A 23,727-nucleotide genomic window follows, 5' to 3' on the forward strand; every position below is an offset into this window, starting at 1 on the left:
AATGATCGGTAATACCTGTAAAATTATGCGTATGGTATAATTCGAGAGTATTGGTTTCATGCGCAGAGGCTGAAAATAATTGTGTTATTACATTCACAACGAATATTCCAATTGAAGATTTTTCAGTCTAAAAACTTGTTGTCATCCACCGCGCATTTTAATGCATCTTTTAGTCGCTACTCACGTCACAGATGGCAGAGTGAAGTGATTTTCTCGGATGTATAAACCATAATTAAGTCTACATATCCATCGCTAAGTTCTAACCACACGTATCTCAAATTCGGCCGGTTTGAGACAGGTATCTTAAACCTTTAAAAAAAACCTTAAATCTTAAAAAAAGTGTACTGACATTAAAAAATAAAATACAAGCAAATACCAACTCTTTCTTTGCAAATGAATGCTTCTTTTTCAGTTTTATAAACTTTTGGTTTTTAATTTCTGGGTTAAATTAAAAGCATTAATCGTTTTTTTGCTCTCCTAAGAAGTTGCTATTTTGGAGATACGTGTGATTAGAAGTTAGCATTCGATATACATGATGTGCCTTGAGAAAAATAACCATGGACCGTTGGTTTTCCGGGCCACTGCGCAGACCACTACGCTATCCAGATTCCGGGCGTTTGGCGAAAAAGGCGTTTGGCAGGGGGTATCACGACACCAGCAGTTAACATTCAAAAATGTAATGCTCTAACGAAATTACGACTAGCATTTATTAATGCCCTTAATGGTTCGGGGGAAAAATGAATTTAAACATCTATCCGTTCGGCAAAATATCTCTCTTAATTCATCGCTTCTGTCGGACCACGAAATACAGTGGTGCTCCAATATGGCGTTCTTAAATATTCTCAATTAGTCAAGCAATCTAAGGCTAGCGCACATCCTCCGAGTCTCTAGCGGCTCCCAGCCCAATTCGCTTAACATCGGTGCAACGCCCGCAGCGGTTTTTGATGAAGCTTTCCTTTGTGTTTTATTCAGTTCACGGCTTAAGTCTTTCTGCTCCGGATCCCATACGATCGCTGCATATTCAAGATGTGATCGGACGTGAGCGAAATAGCACCTTTCTTTTACTTTCTCATCTTCTCACAATGCGATTTTCGAACCCAAATTTCCTCAGGGCTCTACCACGAATATTTCGTTTGTTCCCCACGAAAGGATCGAAGTTATAGTAACTCCATGATACTTCATACTTCCCCTGTCGCCTTTATATTTATACCCTACAACATATACACGGGATTGACGACCTCCGTAAGAAATGTACCGCCTTGAATTTGAACAGATCAAGTTCTAGTCCCCACTCTTGGCTGCACACAAGACAGTAGCGGATACAGAAAAAACTCAAGGGGGTGCGCAAAATATATCTCGAGTTGTCTTTACTTTATCGTAATAAAAAATGATCAAGTCACAAGCAGAGTATAAGAAAATTTTATTCAAAGAGATAATAAAAATGTAAAAGACAATGCCATCTTATGATATAAAAAAGTTACAATTGTGGTTTTGCAATGTTCGGCATTACGGGCGGACCCGCAAAGGGCGCCCCCTGCACGCCCCCCATCTGTATCCGCCACTGACACAAGAGCGTTGTTTAAATACGATGACAGATTTTCAAAGACAGAGTGATCACAAATATCACGATAAATGACCGCGTCATCAGAGAATAAATGCATTTAACACATTATTGGGAATAAGAGGCCATTATATTGATATAATGAACAAAAGGGGGCCCTTTACGCTTCCTTGTGGGACGCCTAATGTCACTTTAACTACATCAGAGCTAAATCCGTCAAGAACTACTCTTTCTCCACGCTCATAGTTTCGAAGTTATCGTAAGTTTTCTCCATGATACTTCACTTCATCTGTCGCCTTTATGATGACACCATCCACAACATACAGTATAAAAGTGGGGATAGTATAGGCAAATGTATGCGTGGCTCATGGATGATAGAGTCTCCCCCCCTCTCTCATTTCCGAGTCAACGTCCGCCCGTTAGAGAGTGCGTTCACCCAAACACCCTCAACATCATCTATTGTGAATCTCTGGACCCGGAAGTCACCGCGCGAGGATATTTGCGAGAAAGTTTCCGCCACGAATGCTACAAAAATTGAGGATTCTCATCTCTGCCTCTGAATATGTCGTCACCCATCGCGCATTTGAATGGGTTAACTTAAAGACCAGCCACTCGTGTCGCTGATGGCTGAAGCGATCCGAATTTAGCGGAGAAATGTACTACATTTCGGGCAGATAACTTTTCCCTCCTCCTTCAATTTAATATTCATTTTATTTAAAAGTAATATCTTTTGTTTAAATTATTACTGAACTCAAATTTTGTAAAAAAAAAAACGTGAAATAATATGTTAAAAAAGGTTAAATCACATTTAATCGTTTTTATTACATTAAGAAGTTGAAAACAAATATAATACTGTTTTCCTTGGGCATTTTAATATTTACTTTCAGTTATACATCAGACATTTTTTCTTTAACTACTGCAAAATCAGCAAATATACCTCGGCAATTTTAGTACCAGGAAAATAGGTTGGCATTCGAAGTGTTAGCCATTACTCGCGATTTTAAATTTTAGTTAGTAATTGATGAGAAAAGATGGATCGATCTTATTTCATAGTCGAGCAGCGGACATTTTTGGAAAGCTGATTAAAATGCGCATAAAGTTGTGCCATGAATAAAGCTTCAACGGGACGGACTAGTGCACCCTGTATGCAGACACTTTGGTTTTGACCCTCACTGGCATAAGTACTTCCTCACCTCGTATTAATTGTCTTTTGTTTATCAGTGTGCCTTTCAGTTAGCACGAGAATAATAATATACACGAGAATCCCCCAGAATTAATACCTCAATCTATCCTCCGCCAAAACTCCTACACTAATCCAAGAAATTTCCAATATCTTGAGAAATAAGATGGAAATGCCATTTTTTGTTCTAGATTCCTAGTCCTGTTGACTAAATCTATGATAATAGACGTTATAGCCAGCGATTTTCTCCAATTCTAAAGAGACAACTAATTTTTTTTAAAACCGAGTCGCCACCTTGGAGGCCATTTTGTTCTCCAAGCTTTGGGTCCATTATTTTAGTCGGGCATCGGTGATTTCCTCGAGTGAAATTGATTTAGGATAACTAAATTCCAGAATTAACTACATATGAGCATTATTTTTCAAATTTTTTTTTAATTTTGAGACAAAGTGTCATGTTCATGCAAAATCGCTGTGGAAAATTGAATTTTCCCCACGTGCGCCAATGCATTGACAGCAAATGCGCAAAGTTACACACTCGAAAAAATTGGTTGGCTATCTTTTTTTTCGATTTCAACCCTCCACGACGACTTTCTCACTCGAGTGGGACTAGCAGAATTCCTCGCATGATGATTGTATCTTGAAAGATTTTTATCTTCTTGGGCGCGCCTTCGGTCGACTTCCTTCGCTGTTACGAAACCGCCCCAGCGATACCATTTAGTGACGTGTATTCTTTTACATGCATGGATTCATACCTCTCAGGCTGAGCACAGAGGGTGGAAAAACCTGAGTCATGCCAAGCCTCTGACATTCCTGACAGTATTCCCTCTCATCCACTCTCGTTAACGAAAAGCGCGTTCCGAAGAATTTACCAGGCGCATTACGTTTGCAACATGGCTAAACGAAGTTTCCAAGCAAATTGAGGGGCGCCACATATGCACTTGGACGAAATTCGACTTCCTCTATTCCAGTATGTTATTCTAACACAAAACACTTGAAAAACGAAATAATCAGCAATGCAGATCTCCAAGAATGTTAATAACCAGAGGGAAGTTTTTTGTGGAATCAAAGCAAAAGCAAGGAAAGCGATAAAATTCCCATAGTTGAGCATTCTTTGCTACCCAGTGATCGACCTCGGTTTATGAAAATACGTCTACCACGTAATTCCATTTTCTGACTGAAAAGTAAACAAATGCACTCGTAACCATATCACTATGCTCCGTTTGCGAGGCCTTGTAATAATATGCAACAATCGAGAAAGTGAAATTTCGTTCGATAACATCAGTGGCGCCACTATCAACGTCGGTAAACATTTTTGACTCGCAGTACGTAGGGACTTAGCTTTTTTCAATAACAATGAGTTATTTTCACTTAAAGATATACGCGAAATTCATCATAAATGAATCAATTACACCAATTGACGCCTCAAACAATTGATTATATGTGCCTGGCTTTTCTTCGCGAATGAATCTTCTTCTTGAATGGGTATGATGACCTGAAAAGGTGTTATGCAGAAGATTTGTTTTACCTATCTTCTGTGTTATAGCCAGAAGCTAAAGCGAAATTTTTAATTCGCGTTCTACATAGTTATATACGGGCCGTGTAGGATGTACCTATGCACCGGATATGAGCAATTCCAACCCATTTAGCACTAGCAGGGAACACCGTTATGATACCCCTCCGAGTTACTCCTGGTATTTTGCCAATTTTTCACATCATTACGCTGAATACCATCCGCTGTATTTCTTCTTTCTTTTAACTTTTCATAATGTTAACGATGACAGGGTAGCATGAATAGGAGAATAAAGAATCTTGGTTAATTCATTCAGCTCAGCTCTACCACTGCTTAATAATCTGCCACTAAATGATTGTTCTCTCCTACCGAAGGTAAATATCCACTAGAATTGAAAAGTTTCCGTTGAAATTGGACTGTTAGTGACAGCTAATATATGCCTTTATCATCATTGAAGCAGTGTTTTACGGTCTACTTTGGGTTTAGGCAAATACAGAATTATCGCAGAACCAACGTAATGCCTAATTAAAAATACCTAAAGTTTTTTAATAGGAATGTTTTGAATACATGTTTACGCATGGTCGCTAACCTTGGTTTTTATTTTTGAAAAGGAGAAAATTGATAAATTAGGATTTATGTAGGTACTTACAATTGCTATGATCAGACGAAAATGCAGCTTTTGTAGAGAAATTGGGTAAAAGAATTAACAGGGGAATTGCCTTATCGGCCGAATGATACATATTTTCTCTCAATATGTCGAGTGTGAGTAATCTAAAACTTCGAAATGTAAAAGGTCAGCATGGAATGCAATGCGACACTTAAAGGAGTCAAAAATTGACATTAATAGGATGAGAATTACGCCAAAAACTGTTCATCGTAAACTTCCTTTCTTGCAGTAAGCCTATACTTGACGCAAGGAGTATATTCTGATAATTACGTGCCAGTATCTTGAGTAGTTATGTCTGAGCGCTGATGACAGAATCAATCAGGACATCTTTCTTTTTATAAGGCAATGCTACTTTGGTTGACTGGACTGTGATTTTCAATAAAATTGTAGCTTTGCATGGAAAGTTTTGGGGTACTTCTCTTTCCTCTTTTTTTTGCATATAATTTGGGGGGAGTTGAAATCCTATATAAGGTACTTTAACAAATTTAGTAACGCATCATTGTAAAAAAAGGCCAAAAACATTTCTAGTTTCCCTACTTGATTTCGCGATCTATCTTGGAATAAGTGACTACGAAATAACCAAAATATGGTGATATTGGTGTCATGGAATATGTTTTCAGATCTAAATAGGATAGAATCGAATATTTATGTATGTATGTATTTATGTTGGCGCTAAATTCGAAAATATCAGTTTTCCTCGTATCAAATAGTTTTCAAAAGTTAAATTAAAAAATTTGCAAAAATTCGAAAAGCTGATAAACTATCCAACATCCATAAACAGAAATGGTAATTATGTAACAACTGAAGGCATTTTTGCCCATTTTTGCAATTTTACGCCACGAAATTTTGCCAACAAATTTCAGATTCGAATTCAGCAACCGAAAATACACTCAGGACAGGAAATTCAAAAATACCCCAGAGCATTTAAAAAAAATGCCCTTTCAAACGACATTCTCACCGGACTACTACCGAAGCGTAATTATTCACGACCACAGGATTGTTTTCTTCAGTCTAACATCGCCACTACTTCATACACGTTTTTGACTGGACTTTGAGGAATGCGAGCGCCGCCCTGGTGGTAGGCACGCGCACCATTCAATTAAAAACACGAATCTCAACGGGTCGTGATGCAATCTTGAGTATTAATGATAGGGCGGCAAAGGGAAAGATCACGATCTTGTGCCACGAACGTGCAAACAACTAAATTCCCTTTTTTCCCAAGACTTCATTAATGTACATACTCTTGTTACAACCACAATCATAAATATGCTCTGATCAGTACGACCGCTGAACTTTTGATATTCAAAAGTGATATATTGAGCATGAAAAAATGGACAATTAATCAATATTGATAGGTAACCATAGGATTATATTAGCTTAGTAAACATAAACAAACATTGCAGAAAAGTTATGAGTCAAAAGTTTCGTTTCTCTTTTGTTACTTTACCACTGAATGTTTTTTACTACGGTCTTAATTATTGCAAAACAGATTGATACATCCGTTTTCATTTCAAGCCCTCACGAAAGAAAATAGATTTCCGAAAAGCACACTTCTATATGTGGAAATGTTCCGACAAATATCTAATCCTTACCATATTTAGCAGAGTAATGCGTTAAATGGTCAAGTCGATAGATCCATTATCCTGGTAATAGTGTTATATTAGGTCAAAACTGACTATGTGACGTGCTTCAAATGACGATTTTCAATAATCAAGTTTTAAAAATCTTGAAAAAGCGACCGCAGATATTGAGCCACAGGGTCCCGCGTCGCGTAGCTCAGACTTGACGCGCGATCGAAAAATCGCTCTCACTTCTTTGGTCGCAAACTTATTTCCAAGATTTCTTCAGAGCATTATCAAACAATATTTACTCCACACCGTGATGTAATATTTCCCGAGTTACATATTTCGTAAACAAAAGATAATATCTACTTTATTTCAAATTCCAAGCAAAAAATAGGTACGCCATTTTGTGCAGCAAAACCTGGCAGATGTGAACCAAAATCTTGAAAAATCATGGAAAATACAGCGAAAGCATTCGGTCAAAGGAAAAGTATGTTTTTTATTCCATAAAAATCACACCACCGCAACACTACCTGCTTAGATTCAAAGCTTTTCGGAGAAAAACGAGATAGCGCGTGTTTTTGAAAAATTGGTCTGGTTGGGCAACTGTACATCAGCAACGGATCAAATTGATGTAAAATGGAATATAACATCAAAATTTCTATTCATTAATGAATATTTAGGCTAAGTTTCAAGTCTCTATCTCAAATAAAGCCATTTTGGACTTTTTCCCGGCTTTTTTCGATTTCGGACCACTGTGCGTCGGCAAAAATGCATTCCAAGAAACTCACATTCTACGAAAAAAAGAGGCCAGGAAAAGGAGATGAGGGAAAAAACTAATGTTATAGATATAATTCACAGTGTCCGGCGATATCTGGTGGAAATGTTTTATATCCATGAGAATAAAATAAAATGGTAAATTTCCACACAATTTTATTTACAAAATACCGACCCGGTTTCGAGTGTCGAAACCGGGTCGGATCGACCGAAAAAGTTCGACTACGTGTCGAAACCGGGTCGGTATTTTGTAAATAAAATTGTGTGGAAATTTACCATTTTATTTTGTTCTCATGGATAACGTTATTGGTTATTTGCATCGACTAATTCGCAGCTTGGAGATCGTAACATATTTTATTGTCAGTCTAAGAAGTCAATATTGTTGAAAACGTTAGGATTAAGTATTGATAGATTAATGCAGCACAAGAAAGGCAAAATACGGCTTGTATGTGTCAAACGGGAGTGATGCACCCTCTTAATATGGCTGCATAGAGGATGAAAAGAGTCCATTGGCCGAATAATGTGGGGATTGGAGGGGCAGGAAGAAGTTGAGGAGGTGGCAGAGGCAGCGGTCGCGCCGCCTTCACGCATAGCGGCGCGGAACAAACTGACACGACAAAAAAAAACAAAAGACTGATATAACACGAACGGAGATTTGCGAGGGGAAATAAAAAAAACATGAAGATGAACAAAAAAGGGCAAGAGGAACCATTTTACGAAGACTTCCTCCGAATTCCTTTCTTGCCCACTCGAAGGAGAATATCGGATTCAATTACAATGGGGTCATTCATTCAGACCCGAAATCTACATCTTCATACTATTGCCGCCTCAATAGGTGTATGGCGGGGGGTGTTAGGACACCAGCCGTTGACAAATAAAAAGGATATGCTCCAACGAAATTACACAGAGCACTTATTATAGTCTTTTATCGCGCGGAGGAACACGAATTTCCATATCTATCCGATTGGCAGAACATCACTCTCTTTTTATCGCTTATATAGAACCTGGGAATACTATACATAATAATTTTCTAATATGATGTTCTTGGTGTCGTTCTTATAGATATATATTCTCAAGTTCTCACGCAATCTAATCCTAGCGCGCAGCTAACATTTATTATGGTTCTTCATTAATGGAGGTAAAAACGAATAGGGTGGTTTCCTATTTTTTATTGCCTTAATCGAGGGATTATTACTCCTGGATTAGGTATTTCACGCTTTTAGATTTTTAAATGACAATACGTATTTTTCGCGATTTAATGAAAGGTGAAAAATTTCAAGCGCGCGAAAACGCGACGGCTAGGTATGAATGCTGGGAAAAGCCCGTGTGACGTTTGGCCGCTGGTGTGTGAGGCCACCTGGGTCCGAGGCTATGAACGCCGCTACGATGCAGGCTGCTTGCTGCCGAGCATGGCGGTAGCGTAGAGTACCCAGCTAGCAGATAGCGCTTGGCTTAAATAAGGATTATTAATACCTTATCAAACGAAGGAAACTTTCCGACCTTAGCCAGTTTTAATAGGTGATCATTAAGAGATCCCTGAAGTCTGTGCCTCATGCATGTATTGGTAATCTCAGACGATGTAAAACTCCTATCTACTCGTATAGAAACTAGGTCCCTGTGACGTCACGTGGAGTAGCATCGCATGGGCGGCTATCTGGCCTTTTTTAAGTGAGGTTAAAATTAACCATTAACATTTGTTTAAACTGGGATTTCTAAATCCAAATGATTTGTATATTATGAATACACTAATGATGGGTAACGAATCGCAATCAATGCCTTTCGTTTTCTCAATTTCTCAAGCAATCCAATCCGAGCCAGCAGCTAACATTTATTATAGTCCTTTATTGATGGGGTAAAAACGGATTCCGATCTAATATTTGGCAACACACATCTCTTAATTTATCGTTTACTAGCTGACCCGGCGAACTTCGTACCGCCTAACATTCAACGAACTTATAGTTAAGTTGCACCATTCATAAATAAAGAGCGGCTGTATCGTTTTAATTATATTTGATTTATTATAAATTAAATGAGAAAATATTGATGAAATGAAAATTATACGCATTCAGTTGTTGGCTATTTGTGTTATAAACAGTAAAAAAAATGTTTTTAGGTCTAAGTCCGTAGCGTTAACTTGGCTCGTTCACGGGGCAGGTTAACGCAACGCTAGACCGACGCTAGACTGATGCTCAAAATAGTGTAAGAAAAGCCCCTAGGAAGCAGCATTCGTATCAAATGACTTTAGGCGCGCCAGTTATAGTATCTCTGTTTGGAAAAAATGCACTGCGTAAACGTGCTGTATGCGTAAACGCACCACGGTGTGCCCTACAAATTCGGGTTTAATGTCTTGCGTCAAGCGCCTTCTGATAAACAACAGTTTTTGTTTTGTTATCAGGCGCAAGATAAAGAGAATGAAGCTAAATAAAAATAGCGAAGCGAAGCAGGGACGCAGCGAGGGGGGTTTTTGGGGGTTAAAACCCCCCAAAGTCTCACAGAATCTTTTATAAAACATTTGGTTATTAATATTAGGGGGACGGATGAGTTGCAAAATATTTAACTGTTCACACAGCCGCAAAACCTACCATTTTGAACCTTTTATCGTAAAAAATGTCTGGGGAGGGCCCCCACACCTCTCGCTTACCTTGGCGAGTTTTCTATACCCTACAGACCCGCCAGTATTAGCTGCGCCTATCCTTAATTCCTAGCTGCGCCCTTGAAGCGAAGGAAGAAATACAGCGGATGGTTTACCGACTCGTAATCATACCACATATTATTTACCATGAGAAAATCATGGGTTTTCACTGACACATGAGAACAAACATCACAAAAACTGAAAGACTGACCGTGCGATTTGTTAATCGTTATCACGAATGCAACACGAATCGGAAATTAAATACGTTTAAGCTCAAAAGGGCATATAAGTTGGGATCATGGAATCTTCGGATTGAGAACTTCCTCATCTTTGAATTTTCCTTTGAGTATAGTGGCGTGAATCACTTTCATTATCAGTTTTTTTTAATAACAAAACACGTTCCGTTGGATAGTTTTGTTTGGTTTAGGTTTCGAAAGATCATGAACACAGAGCCCACCTTTAGCTGTAAATCGTGCCGTGGTAATCCAGGTGCGTCCCAGGGCTTTAAATATTCAGATAGATAGTTGGTGACTTCGTCATCGTTTATTACAAAGTTAAAAGATTTGAATTCATGCAGAGTACACGGACATTACTGATAATCAACAATTGCTTGGAGATTTGTTTACACACACGGTAGTTATGTGTTTGTTGACAGCTCAATTCGAGCTGAGCTTATATTTAATTCAATTATTTCAATACTATTTTACTATTACTTTAATATTTTTAACATGTTTGGACATGAAATTTTTTTTAATATTGTTAAAAAGATCAGTCAATACATTAGTAAAAACGAAAAAAAATCTTATTCTTTTGGCCGTCTCAACAATCAACTCCTAAAAACATATCTCTAAGATAAAGTTGAATTTTTTTTGTGAACTTTTTGTATTTTTTAATGTCCTATATGTTATCCCGGGCTGAGGCGAATCCAAAGAGCCTAATGTCATTAAAATCGGTGCTGCCGTTCTCGAGTTATAAGTGTTCTAACTAACACGATTTTCGACTTTGTTTTATATATATAGATGTCAGACCTGGAATTATTGTGGGGTTCTAATGTGACGCTCTCCGCGTCATTCTTAAAGATACCTATTCTCAATTGCTCAAGCAATCTAACATTGGGTGTATAAATTAAAGAAAACTGTTATAGTTCGTTGATTATCCTTGTAAGCTACAATATGAGCCTAGCGCGTAGCCTCCGAGGCTGTCAGCCTAATTCTTTCGACTGCTGTGTAACGCTACACCCGTAGCAGTTTTTTGACGAATAGCGTATCTTTCTTTTGCATTAAGTTCACGAATTGTCTTCCTGTTCCGGATCGCGTATATGCTCGCTGCATATTCAAGAGTATACGAGGGCGAAATACCTCCCTTTTTTTCATTTTAAATCTTCCCCAAGCAGGAGTGATGCGCCTTCTACTTGAATGTGGCTGCTACGAGGAGGAAAGAGCCCATCGGCCGAATTCCTTAATCGCAATTCATCGGAATAGAATTAGTAAAGTGACGATGAAAAGAGTAAACCAAATGACACAAGAAGATTTTGTGCTTCCCACTACTTCTATTTTAACAGCTTACAACACGTGTTTCGATCGCTATGCAATCATCATCAGGCACTACGTACTACTACTATCAGGTAGGCAAAACCAAATGCTTATCCTGAAAGATTTAAATCGGATTCCGTCATATCAAGGGCTAAGTGGACAGGGTACAGACCGAATTTGGAATTGATGAAACGGTTTTTAAAAAATGGCTTGTGAGGAAGTTGTGCTAGTGAACTCATAAAAACACTGAAGAGGTGTTATTTTAACTCACCGAGGCAGTCCGTGAAAAGAAGATTAAGAGGTAGAGACTAAATCATGGGCCAATGCGAGAAATAGTCAAATGGGATTTGGGGTTTAATTGTGGTATGCCAGTGATGCCTCATTCACATTGCGATTGTTCCAGCGATAGTCGGAACTCTCGTGCATTCACACGACGATGGTTAAAATCTGTGCTCCCCTCTAGTGCTGACATCTAAAGTGAACGAGAAATTTACGTTTAGCAAAGCTGCTGAGGTATTCGGGGTCAAGATATTACTATGTTCAACGTTTATTTAAGGAATACTATTTTTTCCGCCCATATTCTTCCTTGCTTGGACAAATTCATGAAAAAATAGAGGTATGGGAGCTTCACGGACTTTTCGGCGTTCTCTTGTCGCTTCCTTTTCCTGTCTCCCAGCGCCTAACCATCGCAAAGTGGCAACGTTCGGAACAACGTGAACTATTGCTTACATGCATTCACACTGCAAGTTCTGCCAAGTATCGTTAGGACGATGGCTCGGACAGTCGTATTCTGAACGAGGCATGACTGGCTCTCCTTTGTCAGAGTTTTGCAAAGGGGAACCAATGCTGTGGGAATTAATTGCGGCTTGCCACTCTCCGTCACCCGTTCGGTGGGCAGGCTGTTTTCGGCCCGTTTTTTGCCCGCAATTTTACGCATTGTCGAGCTCACGAATGTTACAAAAGAGGATCCTCAAGTCAGCCTGCCTCTAATTGTGTTGTTGCCCACCGCGCATTTAAAATGGGTTTGCAAAAATCGCCTCTCGCGTCGCTGACGGACAAATTGATAAAGAATTTCGCGGGGAAATGAGGTATAATTAGCGGTGTCAACGGAAATTTACATTAAGAATGATGTAATTTATCAAATTCATAACTTTTCAATGATAATTCCACGCGATGACAAAATATTATGCCGAAAAATTTTGGAAAAAAGGGATCGCATTGCACTCAGCACCGCGCCTCGGACATTTTTGAAAACAGAATAAAATACGACCGTATTGGCAACACCAATCAGCCTTCTGCGGCAAGGATGCCGACTTACAAAAAATATTGGGGGGCCCAAACCGGGGATCTTTCGCAGGGAAATATTATAAGAAGTGAGTTTTAAGTTTTTTAAGCATTTTAGAATAGTCATATGATCAACATTAGAACCCTGATGACTCGAATCTCGATATCTGGACACTCCGGGGAAAATCGACAAGCCTGACACATTTTTTCCTCACACCCATACGAATTTTTGAGGTGGCTCGGGCCCCATGGAGTCGGCGCCACTGTTCTGTGGGATGGAATTGGGCTCCTCCATGCAGTCCCCAAGGTCGAGCTAGAGCGCTGGGATTAAGTTCAAAATGTGCTTGCAAAGATTCTGCATCTAACGCACCAAACCCCATCCCCACAGCACCTCCTACGACTGAGCATGGGCGCAGCCAGGAATTAAGGCTGGGGAGGGGGTTAAGGTGCAACTAATACCGGGGTGTGTGGGGGGTATGGAATACCCACTACGATAAGCCGTAGATGCGAGATTAATAAATTGAAGAATTTTAAGATAAACGGTTCAAAATGGTGAGTTATAGGGCTTTCTGAGGGATATTTTATCAATCCTTACACTATTATAATAGTAATTTGAGCTCTGGGGGGGGGTTTAACCCCCAAAACCCCTCCCTCGCTGCGCCACTGCGACTGCGGTATACCCTAATAGTGTGACTCCACAAAATGCTGACAGAAGGACACGCTACAAACTTAATGCATAAAAGAAGACGGAGTAGTTTTGAGAAAGCAATATAGAGGACTCCGTACCCACGCAACTCCGCCCTCCATCTCACGGATAAGGAGAGAATTAATTTCGTACCCAGTGAATCATCAATGAATGTTGAACACCGACAAGATCACATAACGGGAGTAAAATCACACGAAGCACCCTGTAATTATGTAGATATTGCAATTAAGTAGCACAGCTATACAAGGTATGCGAAAATGGTGAGGTATTGAGGTAATTATAAGAACACCCACGGCTTTCAAAACCAGTAAGTAAACGGTTTCCGAGTTTGCACCCTCCTAAAAGGCGACATGATGTTGAATATTCATGCAGGCAATTAAAACCGTAAGTCCGTAAGGCGATAAATAAATTGGATATCCATTCGCATAGAGCTTTCATAATAATTGCCTCCATTTCATTGGCAAATTTGGGAAAGAGAGAAGGAAAAAAATCAAGAGACAAAGCAATTTAATTTCCTTGTGTGCAATACATCTCTTGAATAAGGCAACGAGTGCTGAATATCTTTTTGATTCACGCAAGCATCAAATCACAATCCAAACTACTCAAGATACAAGGGCTTACGTTAATTTTTTTTATTAGCATTAGAATAGAATTGAATCCCTTGACGACCCCCCATCTTTTGTTATTTAAAGTTACATATTCCCAAAATTCTGGCTGAAAATTAGCGTCATTCTGCGGAAAAAGAATACTGTAACAATTTACTTTGTTCATTTTTTCTAAGAGCTTCAAAATCTTCCGATTATTGCATTTTTATACCCATATTAATCCATTATGCCTCCATTTCAACAACAGAAATCAACCGTAGCAACCACAAGTTTACATACATTCAAAACAATTAAAACAGCTTTCACCTGAACCTACTGTGGAGTAAAGGACTGCTTCAATAGTTGTAAATCCACATTTTAGTTTACATGACCCGCCTTACTTTAACGGGAAAATTCCATTAGTATATGCATAGCAGAAACAAGGAGAAAAAACAAAAAGAGTTCTGATTACTGCTTGTTTTTATATTGCTCCCTAAAATTTTACAGGGAAGAAAAGCAGGATGCTTACACATAAACCGGCCGCCCGAAAATCCCAATGCATATGCAGTGGATAGTGTTAACATGAAGGCATCAGATGAAGCCAATTGGGAGGCACGATAACTTCGCACCTATGAAAGCGGTGGAAAAGAGGTCATTGATGAATTAGCTCTGATGCAATTAAAGTGACATCAGGCGTTCCACAAGGAAGCGTCATCGGCCCTCTTTTGTTCATAAATTACCTCTACTTCCTGATCAGTGGTGAAATGCGTTAAATTTCTGACAACACTGTCACCTATCGCAAAATTAGTGACCACTCTGACTTTGAAATTCTATCATCGGATTTAAACAACTTTCATGAGTAAAGCAAAGAGTAGGGACCATAAGTTAATTTCAGGCAATTCACGCCAGTACATTTCTTGCTTAGGACATTCAATTACACCGATATACATGTTGTGGATGGTTTAAATAAAAAAGTGAGAGATGAAGATCTGGGACTTACGGTAACTTCGAGCCTTTCGTGGGGAACACATGAAAGAACTATTTGTGGCAAAGCTCAGGAGGATTAGTTATGATTTGTCAAGCGTTTCATGGGAAGTTTTTCCAATGAAAAAGTATAAGGAAGGTGCTACTTCGCTCTCACCCAACCACACCTTGGATACACAGCGAGCATATGGGAGTCGGCGCCGAAAGACTTAAATCCGTCAAATTCACAAAATAAAACGGAAAGCTGCGCGATTTGGCAAAACCTGCCACGAGCGAACACAGAGCGTAATACAGATTTTAAACAAATTAGGCTGGGAGTCGCTAGAGATAAGAAGCTTCGCACTAGCCTTAAACTGCTTGAGCGATTCAGAATAGATATGCTTAAGAGATACACAGAGAACATCATCTTATATTTCCATGTCCGACAAATAAAATAAAATGGTATATTTTGCCGAATATATAAGTATTGGCATGTGTTTTCCCCTAATAATATAGGAATGAAATACGCAATACATAAAAAGAAGTTAATACTTGGCTTTTTTACCTATATTCTACTCGCAGTCTTTCGACTTTTAATAATAAATACCTCCGTTCAATTTCAAAGTACATGAATTTTTTCCACGAATTTCATCCCCAAGTTTTTTTCCCTCAGGACTGCCGCCATGTCGGAACAGTTCTCATTTGTTTACTTTTTACTCATTTAAAATTTCCAGGTAGCAACATATTTGGAAGAAAATATTTTTTTACGGATTAAGCGAAGAAAAATATATACAAAAGAATTATGAAAGCCTAAAAATTACGCCGCAGGAATTCTTCTCTGGTTCTCCACCGGGACAGGTATTGATGCACCAAATATTATGCACTTCAAATTTTCATCACAGACATTATTTCTTAAAAGTGAATTTTTCTGAGTTTTCAACAAAAAAGGCGAAAATACATTTGTTTTCACAATTTTTCGCCCAGTTACTTTGTTAACAGACATCTGATTCCGGCTCATCGACTCAAAAATCATAAATAAGGAAGAACTCTTCCACAAACAAATCTCTGCACATCACAAAAGAAAAAAAGTAGTGCAGTTCAAACGTGCGCAATTACCTGCCCCGTGTAATACGGCCTTGAAGCTATCGCGCCTGTTATGCCATTGAGTCAATGAAATACCACCACTCAATATTAGCTCGTTAGTGTTCATATTCATTTCATGACTTTACAGGGTGTCCACCCAATCAAGGCAGAAATATTAATGCATAATTCCAGGTTTGCAAGTGATATTTCACAAAATTACAGGTTAATCTTACGTTATTACTGCGATGGATAACAACTTTCAAGCACCCAAAGTTACAATTATCACTTCAAATAATATTATAATTATGCATTATTTTACGTTCCTTAATTACAGTCTTACACTTAGAAATAGAAATTTTACACTTAATTTAGTAATCCATACTATTAGAGCCACACTATATTTCCAGATCCGATGGAAGCGATAAATTAAGAGAGATGTTTTGCCGAACGGATAGATATGGGAATTCGTTTTTCCCCCGAACCATAAAGGACTTTAATAAACGCTAGTCCCAACTTTGTTAGAGCACTTCATTTTTTTAGCTGTAAACGGCTGGTGTCCTAACACCCCCTGCCACACGCCTTTTAGGCGGCTTGCGGGGTATTATGTAGATGTAGATGAATGTCTCCCTAGAGAACCTGAAGTTATTCGTCACAATAAAGTGTTATAAACATAATTTAAAGTGTTATAAACATAAATACATGTTTTAATTACGTGCAATTTAAAATGTAATCAATACAACGTAAACCATACATGCACATAAAATAGGCCGAAAAATGGGGGCTGGACAGGCAAAATTTTATGTTAAATGAATTTGAAATAAAAGATTTTGAAATTCCATGTTGGAGCAAAAATTCATGAATCAGTGAATAATTGCAGGGTATATATATTTACGCATAATTCCCTATTTTCCCGGTCATGGGACGCCCTGCTTTAGTTTCACTGCCCTAAGGAAGGCGATATTTCTCAGGCTCGTGGTGAATTCTGCAGAGTAGCGAGTGATTCGCTGGAATTGTTATGCGGGTGGCATTCCTGAGGAAGGGAAAGTGCCAGCGGTTGGGGGAAGGAAATGCCTCCCCTCCCGTATCGCATTTCGCTCTTCTTTTTTTTTCGGGACGAGTTTGTTGACCGCTCTCCGCGCGCTCCGGAACTCGCAGTTCGTTGCATTCACGCCGCTCGGGTTTCCATGACGACCACTCCCCCTCCCCTTCCAACCCCTTTTTCCAGTCTCCGCGCGGCGCGCGCACATATATCCCTGTTATAGCGCGAACTGGCTTCCTTCCCCTCCTCTCCTTCGTGTCTCTCATCTCAAGAAAGGTTTCCGCAGAGTCCTCTGGATTGTTGATAATACACTACAAAGTTGAGTCGTCGCATCCTACCATCTTTGTTCTCTGCACTCGTTGTTTACGTTGTGAAAGTTAATGTGGCCGGCAGTTGCTCGGCAAGATTTTCCGTTATTTGTGGTAGAAATACGGCACAATAAGTTGTAGTTCGGCTCCTAATTGCTCCATTAGCATCAAGGACGAGTTTAAAAATTTTAGTTTCCCTCAAAATACTGAGAGAAGAGCGAAATGGCTTCAAATATGCCGAAGGGACAAGTGACACCAAACAACGTCTTCCCGCCTACGTGAGGTAAGTTTTTCTACACATACTGGTTCCTTTAATACTATTACCTTAAATTTTTAATAGTGCTGATCCACATATTCCAATTATTAGGTTTGAACTGTGTATAAGTAGTAATTTTAAAAATATGTATTCCGGTTCAGATAATCCGGCGATGCTCTTGACGAGTGTTTTTGTGCTTGTGTGTTTTCTATTCATCAATGGAATATGTGAAATTTTGTGACTAAAATATAATATTTAGTCTGGGTTGCAGAGATGACTGACTTAGTTCTTTACTACGTACCAGAAAGTGTAACAATAACTATTAGTGCTGCTAGTTTTGTATTCAATAAAAATATTTGTTTTTGTCAATGCCGGTATGAAGTAATCTTACGGTCATTTACAACAATAAAGACAATTACGTTTTTGACTAGAATCTGCATATCTGGATACATATTAGTGGACGAAACTCCGCTTTTCATTGCTTTATTTGTGTGTTGTTCATGAGAAGAATGACTATTATATTTCGAAGTAGTGTGAATGCTTAATTTTTGGATGCAATTAAAATCTCGACGAGTCGCTTTTGCGACTAATCTTTTCCTTGACTCATTCCGAATTTTTAATTCCAGTTTTGTTTGAAGAGGATTACATTCCTAGGGCTGGTTAAAACGGAAAAATACATCAACACCGAACTTTTGTCGTGGCCCAGTGCTTATACTGCTGTCTGCTCCTGTGTACTTGAAGTTTCAACATCTTTGGCCGAATATTTACTTGTGGTACGTATTCGAGCTTAGTAACTAATTGTAAAATATGGAAATATATAATTAATTAGGTTTTTCTGAAATGGCTTCAGTGATTATCAAAGATGACGGTACCATTCATGCCTAATTATTGAGAGTTATTAAAAAAATATGGCTATGGATAACTAGGAGTTTTTGATTATTTCTTCGCACACCATTTCAATTTCAATGCGTTATTGTCAGTGTGTATATTATTCATGTACATTTCTCTAGAACTTATTGTTTTACTTTGATATTTACTTTTATTAAGCCTGTGCGTTTAATTGTGCTTTTATAAATCATATATAAATAGTGATTGTTAAGAGTGAAGTGGAAGCTTATTGTTAATGTGTAGATATAATTTATTCAAGATCTGATGCGGTATTGTGTGAAAATAATACGGTTTTAATGATATCTTGGAGATATCATGATTTCTGTTGCAATAAAAACTTCTTTAAATGCATTTCTTAGTGATATGTTGCGATAAACCTAGGATATTGTACTCCTAAATCCATTTATGGTGTTTATCCTAAGCCGTAGGGGGACTTTCTGCCATTTCCTTTTGCGTTGATTCTATATTCTAGTGATTCTATATTCTGGAATAAATTATTAAATTTGATTTGCATTATCACTTGCATGTTGCTGCTGCTGTTCAAGCAGGTCCCAAGGGTGTCATTTGGCGAGGGAGCAACATAGGAAGAACTAGTGCACGATGCTAAAATTGCTGATTGGGTAAGTTCTACATTTTACACGAAATACCCTGACATTGAACGTTCAACTACCCTTTCTCACCAGTATGTATGAATAGGGTTCCACATTGCCATTTATTTGTTTCTTAAGGGTTGAGGTTAGTGTCTGTAGCTTTGAATATATTTGTTGAAGGTAATTCGTTAGAGTTCCTACAGGAAAATGGTGCACTGCAAAGTAAAAGCCAAAAACCTCATAATGAAAGTGGCATATAAATATTAGACGCATTGGTTCCCTTTGAGTTCGAACTTAACTTTAATTGTAGTATAAGCTTTACTTTTTTTATACATCACTGATTGGCTGAATTTTTATCATTTTAAGCTTGGCATCATTCTTTTCCTCATTCTTTTCCTCATCATTCTTTCAAGATATTATGGCTTCATCGATAAACATGCAGAAGATAATTCATATTTAAATGTAATTTTTGGGTTTCTTGTTTAGTTCTCGTATTTGTTGTATAGAACACCAAAGAATCATTTTGTCTTCAGTAGAATACATTATAAGGGCCCACTATACTGTATGGTTGAAGTACAAAAGAGTGTTTTAAGCATGCTGTAGAGTTGTAATTCTTACTTTCAATTTTCTACTTCAGCTTATGGTTAAAATAATTTTGCAATAGGTCATTGCAACATGGTTGAATTTTTTAATCAATGATATTGTAAACCACATACTATGAAGCCACAGCTTTTTATCCTTCAGTCAAGTTTTAAAGTTCCAGTTACGAAGTACCCCCTTATTTTTGCAGAGGAAATTAGTATGTATGAAATGTTATTATGTTCATGAGATTAATGCTGAAATCAAATTACAAATAAGTCCAACAGTCGTTCTTAGAGAGGGGGAATTCAAGCCCAAAAGATGTTTAATCAAATTAAATATTGCAAGTAATATGATTCCATACTCAAATCCAAGTCGATATTTGGCCTCACCAACAAGTTGTCTCTTCAGACTCCTCTGTCCTCCATAATGTCAACCTTTTCCCCAACTCATCCCATGCCCTCAAACACTGGGTCATTGCATCTTAGTCTTGGTCTTTCTTGTGGGTGTCTTCCCTCTGGTTGACCTCTCCACACTCCTCACTTCTTCTTACATGACCACGCCATGCAATTCTCCTACTTCTGGTCACAGTGACAATATCTTGTTTTATGAAGTTTCCTGCTCTATGTTTTTCAGTATTCTCCAAACCCCTTCGTCAAACGTTGGACCATATATCCTTCTCGATATTTAATTTCCAACAGTTATTTACTTCTTCTAAGGCTGCTTTGTTAGGGTCTTTACGTCAGCCTCATTTAAGAGCACTTGCTGTATTATGATAGTATACATTCTAATTTTTATCTATCTTGAGTTGATATATACCTGGAGTTGGTATATTGAGAAGTTGAATCTATGATAATTTTGATAGGCTCCTGTAGCATCTATTAGCTTAATTTATCCCCATTTGCATCTCTTCATCTATTTCATTTTAGCAGTTAATGGTGACTACCAAACACCAGCAGAGAAATGTTAGGCTCTGCCACTCTTCCAATTTTCATATATTTAGTTTTATCTTCAATTACCTGTAATCCTACTTTTATTACTCTTCTACTTGGGCTACTGATTTGAGGTTACTTTTACTATAGGCTATTGAGGCTACATCAGCAGCATAGGCCAAAATATTTATTTTTCCTTCGATACTTGCCCTTCTTGGTATAGCTTCAGTTGCTTTCAAAGCTTTTTCTAGTGCCAAGTCTCTTCTTCATAATTGAGAATACTTCTTTTGATGGGTAAGTTTAGTTTTTTTGTGCATAAATGCACTGCAATTCTGAGATTCCTCTTTTTAAGTTAGTTTCTTTCCAGAAGTGTGGATTGCTTAATCCTTTTGGCAAATTACTACATTATATGTTGTACTTAAAGGAATATATATTCCATGACGGTGTTAATGGAGAGTGTAAATGTTGTTCATCTCATTGATTTGAGGGTACCATGAACATTGACTTGAACTCTTCACTGAACAGTTTTCTGGGGTTGAAATCTGTTCTTCATAATTACTAGTGTCTCTTTTGATAAGCAAGTTTGGTCTTGCTGTGTATAAATTCACTACGATTCTGAGATTCCTCTTATACAGTCAATTTTTTTTCCATAACTATTGACTACTTAATCCTGGTGTGAATGTTATTATAATGGATGTAATACCGGAGGAAACTGTATGACACATTCCATGATGGTGTTAATGGAGATAGGTAAATGGTGTTCATCGTTATAATGAGGATCATTAATTGGGGGGTACCTTCACCATTGACATGAATTCTTTGCTAAACAGTATTATGGGGTTAAAATATGGGATACGTTTGAGAATACCTATTAAATGTGAAATCTATCAACCTATTTCGCTGTTTGGAATGTTTTAAAATGTAAATATTTTTTAAAAGGGGAGAGCATACGATGGTCGAGATTAGGCAATGGAGTAGTTTAATATGACTGTATGTCTTCAATTTGATAATATTTTTAGATGATCTGATAAATGTTGAAATATTTGTGTCAAGGAGTAATGGCAATGGCGTAACTAGGAAGATTGCCATCTTGGTAATAGAATTAATTTCCCGAAAGTTGTCTGCCAATTGAAATTTAATTTATTAATTTCCTATTGCTCAAACCATGAAATATGATATAGAAACTTAAGTGATTGCATGTTTAATAAACATCTACACATTATAGAACTTTATCATGACTGTTGATTGTGAGAATTTGATGTATCACTGAGATGCTGTTCATTAAAATTACTTGTGAATTAATGCTTTTGGTGTAATTAACGAAATTTTATTTATATTTTTAATTACAGGTTCATATACTCGAGTAGTCAATGTCATTGGTGGTAAAGGAACATAGCAAAATTGAGAATAATGCAAGATGTGTGGCAGCTGTCATCACCTGTACATCATTCTCTCCTACTAATTTGAATCCATTTTAATAGAAATGTTACATCATGTGCACTTCAGATTTATTTATTTTGCTTATTTTGCATTATGTAAATAATCTTAGTTCCAATGAAATTGTTAAATCATTCTGGAAATCTTAAAATGTAACATTTCTGGTGTGTGTACATTATATACTTTGGAAAAATGTGATTTTTTCCTTTATATACCTCCTTTGATGATATCTTTTATTGTCCGCAACTCTCGTGAATAGTACAAAAATTGCATGTCAGCTTGTGACTTCTGTAGTTTTTCTTGTCCAATTTTGGGGTAGGATAATATTTCCGATTTGTCGGCACTAAAAATTGACCAGACTTGTCCTCAAATTCCTCGTATAATATCCATTGCGCTGTTTTCATGGAAGTTTACTCGGATATTACATGCGAAATCTCTTACGATCAGAAGATAACAATTCTCTCTCAGGTGATATTGGACTTTTCAAAATCTGAAATTATTCCTTTGACGAGAAAAAATCGCTATATAGTAGCCCTGAGAGCAGTAATAGTAGTTTTGGAAATAATTTACCCTGTTTCAGACATAAATATGAGAGTTTCATATCTAGAAAAACGTCCTGTGAAAAGAATCAAAACTTAACTGAAGCGCGAATATTTGTTACTTTTCACGATTTAAAATGTACAAATTGATAGTAAAGTGTTCCTAGTACCTCAAGACTGAATATATTATAATTTATAATTACCGAAAATGCGACAGGAATCGCGTATTTATGAAAAAACTGGCATTATATCACTTTCCCCCATAAGACTCTATAGAGACGGAAGAACTAAAATGGCGGACGTCTCAATTCCCATAGTGGAAGTGTATGGAACGACTCGACCCTATGAGGGAGTAGTGTAGAGAACTGCCATCCAGAGGACTCTGGGTTTCCGAAGAAGAGAAGCCCCCTGACAGAGGAAAAACTCGACACGTTTGTCCAGTAGACAACAAAAAAAAAGGAGGCACGGCAAGCGGAGGAAGTCCTCAACATGCCACAAAGTTGGAATTATGTGGCATACTTGGGAGAACAAATGATAACAAATAGAAAAATGATAATATAGCCTTTAAAACATGTATTTTTCGCACAACCGCTCCAATGACACCTCTAAGTATAGCCATGCAGGTTTTGAAATGGGCTTAAAATTATTGAAAGTCAGGACAGCACTCAGATAAGAGAATATCTTTACAAATCCCTTTCCCCTATTCTGGCGTCCGTTTTAAAATTCATACCTTCCTCCGTTAGGTAACTAGGTAACAATAATAAGATAAATCGTAATTTACGCCTAAAGATGATGAATACTTATCGAAACCCGGGTCGCGTTGAGTAAAAAACTAGTTGTATGTGTAAAAGTGCAATATCCAACAAACCTTATAATAAAATACCACAAATTTAAGAATGAGTTAGTGATTTTTATTGGGCTTTTCGCCAATTTTTAATTATTTTCGATAGCGATAGAGATTGAAAAATTAAGAGACCAGTCTTTCTTCGTTTTTCGATGCATTTCCTACTTCTTGAGCCATTCGCGGAGAAAAATCGACGGCCTTAATCCTTTTTTCAGATAAGCTGATGGCGTCATCAACTCCTGCCAAGAAGGTATCAGCTGTTCAGCAACTACAC

The 23,727-nt window shown here is 37.8% G+C and overlaps 1 protein-coding gene and 1 long non-coding RNA gene across 2 annotated transcripts in view; one reads left to right on the top strand and one right to left on the bottom strand.

Moving 5' to 3' along the window:
• LOC124166619 overlaps nucleotides 1-23,727 on the bottom strand; it is a 198,850-nt gene that overhangs the window by 42,318 nt on the left and 132,805 nt on the right. The gene's annotated exons all lie outside the window — the stretch shown is intronic.
• On the top strand, nucleotides 18,378-22,024 carry LOC124166620. Its single transcript, XR_006866468.1, has 3 exons — nucleotides 18,378-18,417; nucleotides 19,081-19,214; nucleotides 21,983-22,024. It is a non-coding gene; the product is annotated as an uncharacterized LOC124166620 (long non-coding RNA).

The sequence above is a fragment of the Ischnura elegans genome, chromosome 10 (genome assembly GCF_921293095.1).
Source record: "Ischnura elegans chromosome 10, ioIscEleg1.1, whole genome shotgun sequence".
Taxonomy (NCBI): domain Eukaryota; kingdom Metazoa; phylum Arthropoda; class Insecta; order Odonata; family Coenagrionidae; genus Ischnura; species Ischnura elegans.